The following is a 4,433-nucleotide window of genomic DNA, read 5'->3' as shown; positions in this document are numbered from 1 at the left end:
ACCTTACCAGGAACGTTTCACCCGTCTTGCAGACATTATAGAACATCAGAGATAAAGAAATGCAGAAGCGATTACATAAATTACATTTATTTCAAAAGCAAGCTTGAGTTATTTTATTACAGACCAGAACTAAAAGCGAGTGCAGAGTAGTAATATTATACAAACCAAGGGAGGCACAAACTCCTCCTGATAAGTTTAAGCAAAAGATCCTATGTGGAGGACCAAGTCCTCCCGCACTTCAGTCTTGTTTTTCTTCATTTGGTACCACCTTGGAGCAAAAGCAACAAAAATTTGTCGCTTCCTCACCTAAAAACAACAAAGGGATAAACCCTGAGTATGGAATTACTCAGCAAGTCTTACCCGACTAAGGAAAAGACTCTCAAGGGTATGCTGGATAAATAGGAGTCAAGGAGAGGCTTTAGCAAAAATCAACTTATAGTTTTGCAGAAGTAGCTTACTAAAGTGAGTCCTTACTTTCAATCTTTTAACGCCATATTAAGCATTAATAGACTCTATTTGCATCTAGTCTAATCTCAACATCTCATTAATACAACATCACTTTTATCCATAGTGTTCACATCCTGACTTTAGGTTGTAGAAAAGTGACCAAGTCTTCATAACCGCGAAGGTACGGCGATCCGAATCGATTATACTCAGCTGAGGATCTCCAATCACACGACATATGTAGCACTTAACCCTTGCATATGTCAACCCGCCACCGGGGTTCTTAAGACCAGATCAGGTTCACGCAAACCGAGAGCACAGATACACCACCGTCCAGCCTCTTGCCACGGAGGGTACACGCTACTCTCGCCACCGCTCCACGCCCATTTCGTGTTATCTTATTCTGGCCTTAGTCTGCCCGAGGCAAGGCTTACCCATGACGAGGCATGTGACCAGTTAAAGGGTCCTCGGTCAGCACGCCTACATACGCATTAATCCTTAACCAACCTGGGTAGAACATCACCTGTTCCTAACCCAAGTCTCAATTTAAGTATTTCCATCCTTAGGATTGTGTCTGTTCCTTAGGATGAAAGAGCATCACAGGGAACTTTGCAGTAAGATCCCACTATTGCTCCAAATGAAAATATTCTTGCAGGTAGAAGCCATCCTCTCCCGGGTTAGACTGAGGACAACCTCTATCCACAAGATCTAAGCAAGGCTAAGCATTTTTGTAAATCATATTTTGATACTTCACAGAAGTATCTATAAGGGTATGGATATCAAGGAAAGCAATGCATCAAAGGGTTTCAAGTAACTCCTATGAACCTAATGCACATTTCACTAGACTTAAGTGTGCAAAAAGTATTTAAAAACACAAGGAAAGGGGTTGCATGCACCGGGGCTTGCCTTCGTTTATAGGTGAATCAGGCTCGGATCCGCAGATATCAAAGTAGAAACAATCTCCGGCCTGAGATTCCGAAGGTGGTGGTGTCCTGTCTTCGGTGACTTCTATTTCTTCTTCACGTTCTAATCATAACCATACATAGGTATAAGAATGGATGCCATGGGATGCTCATGAGGATGCAAAGATAATATAAACTTATTATCTATGTCTTGAGTACAACTTTCCTTCACGGAACTCCGAGAACTTAGGGTTTCTGGAGTTGGTAAAGGAGTTCATAGGGCAGGGGGGGGTGGTTTTGGGTTTGGTGATCAAACAAGGTCCAAATCAATTCAAACCCTACCCAAGGCTTCTAAATATTGTTTTAAGTTCCTATAAAAAGTTTGGGCATTTTTAGACTTACCAATTATTTTCTAAAAATCCATAACTGATACTTTTAACCACTTTAAAAACCTTAAAATTTTTTTATTTCCACTAAAAATCACAAAACTATTTTTACTAAATTCTAGGGAAAATAACAATCCTAGGAAAATTAGTTTCATAATTTTATCATTTTCTACTGTTTTCTATAATTGTTTTGGCTCTGGAGATAAAAGAAAAAGAAAAGCTTATGAATAGTACTGGGCTGATTTCAGCCCAGTAGCCCAACTCAGAGGGAGAAAGCGCCCGCGTGCGCCCGCGCCCTGGCAGCTTTGCAGAAAGGACCTCGCGTTTCAGAACAACCCGAAGTAGATCCGTAGCACTATTCACTGAGTCGCTGACGGTTTGCAGAAACGCCCCTGACTTTCTATCTCTTCACCCGACACATCCACGACGGCGTTCACGCCCCGCCGAGCTCCGGCGAGCGCCTGAACCGGCCGAAAGGGGCAACGGCTAGGGTTTCTGAGCAGCGGACACCAAATTCAAGTCCTAAGGACCATTTCCCCCAATAAATTTTACCGTTGGTGATCTGCCAAGCTCTGCCCGCGAGGACAGTGAACGGCGCGGACAGGTGTTCGTGTTCCAATCGATTGGCGGGCTCCTAGTTTAATTGGACGGTTTGGTGAGCATCAAGGGCACATGAGGATACTAGAACGAGACTAAAGACAACAGGATCGGACCTGAGGAGAGCTTTCCACGGTGAGCTTGGGTTCACGGTGTTCTTCAACCGGTTTGGGGGAAATCCCAAATTCAAGTTCTCTGGTGGGGGGTTTGGGATGCAGGTGGGTGCAATAGCTGGTAGAATACATGGCGAAGCCGAGGGGGGGCTCAATTTATAGGCCGTCGACCGGAGTTGGAGAAGAAGCGCGAACTACGGATGCGCTGGCAAGCTTTCCGCGCGGCGGTTTCCGGTGAGGGCACGGGGTCGCCGTTTAACCAGAGTTCGCCACCTCGGTAACCTTTTTGCCACGATACCAAGGAGCTTTACTGCGACCACCGACGACCGGTCACGCCGCGGTGGCGTTCTTATCGCCGGCAGGGGGGGATCCTGATCCACGGCGCGATATTTCTGATGATGGTGAACAGTGCTCTGAATTCAATAAAGAGCTTGACTGACAGAGCCAATTGGAACTCAATTTACTCCTGATTTTGTGTGAAACCTATGCCAATTTTCTGCAGCAAAGTTATAAAGCTATAATCCATCTATCATTTTGCTACAATGTGCTCCCACAAAAAGTCACTGGATCTTGCTTAAAATCAAGCCCAAAGTTTATCTCACAACACTATTAATCTGAATTTCAGACATCAAGCAGTCTGACAGTCCAACTTCAGGCTCAATTATCTCTAAATTTTTCTTAACAACTGAGCTCACACTCTTTAGCAAAGTTGTTCTCCTATAATTGGGCTACAATTTTGATGTGGTGACCTAGGGCACAAACCCCATAATTTGAAAGTTACAAGGGCTTCAAGTTGAGGCAATCACACTGAAATGCAGACTTAACCAAAAAGGGTTAAGTATGGCTCTTTTGCACTTAAGTCCAAATCTCAAGTTTTGGATTGCAAATTCACATATGATTGACCCAAATGACCTAATATACTTATTTAACTTGATTTTTGCACTTTAACCCAAAAGTGGGCTAATTTTGCACATAAGCCCCTAGGGTTTAGTTTTAGGGTTTTCTAGGGTTCCAATTAGGGCTTCTGGTATCCCAGGGGTATAAAGGTGATTCAACTTTGTTTTTGGGGATATTTTTATAACTCTTTCCCTAAAGTCTTTAGGTTTTCTCATCTTAGGTTAAGTTTTACCCCTTTAACCACTATTTAGGGTTAAGTCCTTTAACCAGGGTTCTATTTGCAAAAACATTAAAACAATACAACTTGTTTGAAATTTTTGCCTAGTGAATGCATTCTAGGTGTGTCAAACATATGCAATGCCAATGCTTATGATGCCATGCTCAAGTTTTTGTTACAGTAACACCAGGGGTGTTACATCCTTCCCCCCATAAAAGAATCTCGTCCCGAGATTAAAAGTCCTAGGGTAAGTAATGGAAAAGGAAACGCGGAATACTTTCATTTCCTTATTTCTGGTACAAGGCAGGGGTGATGTGGGGGTTACTTCTCTATTACACAGTTATACAGGCTTTACAATTTACATGAGGCTAAAAAGCCTGGGAAATTCTTATCTAAAAAGTCTTGAGTTTCCCATGTAGCCTCATCTTCAGAATGCTGGTTCCACTGTATCTTATAAAACTTGAGAGTTTTTCTCCGGGTAACCCTGTCCTTTTGATCCAAGACTCGAATAGGGTGCTCAGAGTATGTCAAGTCCGGTTCAAGGACAACATCTGTTACTTCAACGGTTCGATCAGGAACCCGAAGACACTTCTTCAATTGTGACACATGGAACACATTATGCACAGCAGACAAGGTTTCGGGTAGTTGGAGTCGGTATGCCACTGGTCCACATTGCTCAAGTACCAGGAATGGACCAATGTACCTGGGTGCAAGCTTCCCTTTAACCCCGAAACGCGATACACCCTTCATTGGTGAAACTTTTAAGTAGACAAAATCGCCTACCAGAAAGCATAAGGGTTGTCGTCGTCGGTCTGCATAACTCTTTTGTCGAGTCTGAGCTTTCTTCATATTATGAATAATTCTCTGAACCTTTTCT

This window comes from Zea mays, chromosome 1 (assembly GCF_902167145.1).
Source record: "Zea mays cultivar B73 chromosome 1, Zm-B73-REFERENCE-NAM-5.0, whole genome shotgun sequence".
NCBI classification, from domain to species: Eukaryota; Viridiplantae; Streptophyta; class Magnoliopsida; order Poales; family Poaceae; genus Zea; species Zea mays.
This window is presented reverse-complemented; position numbering follows the sequence as displayed.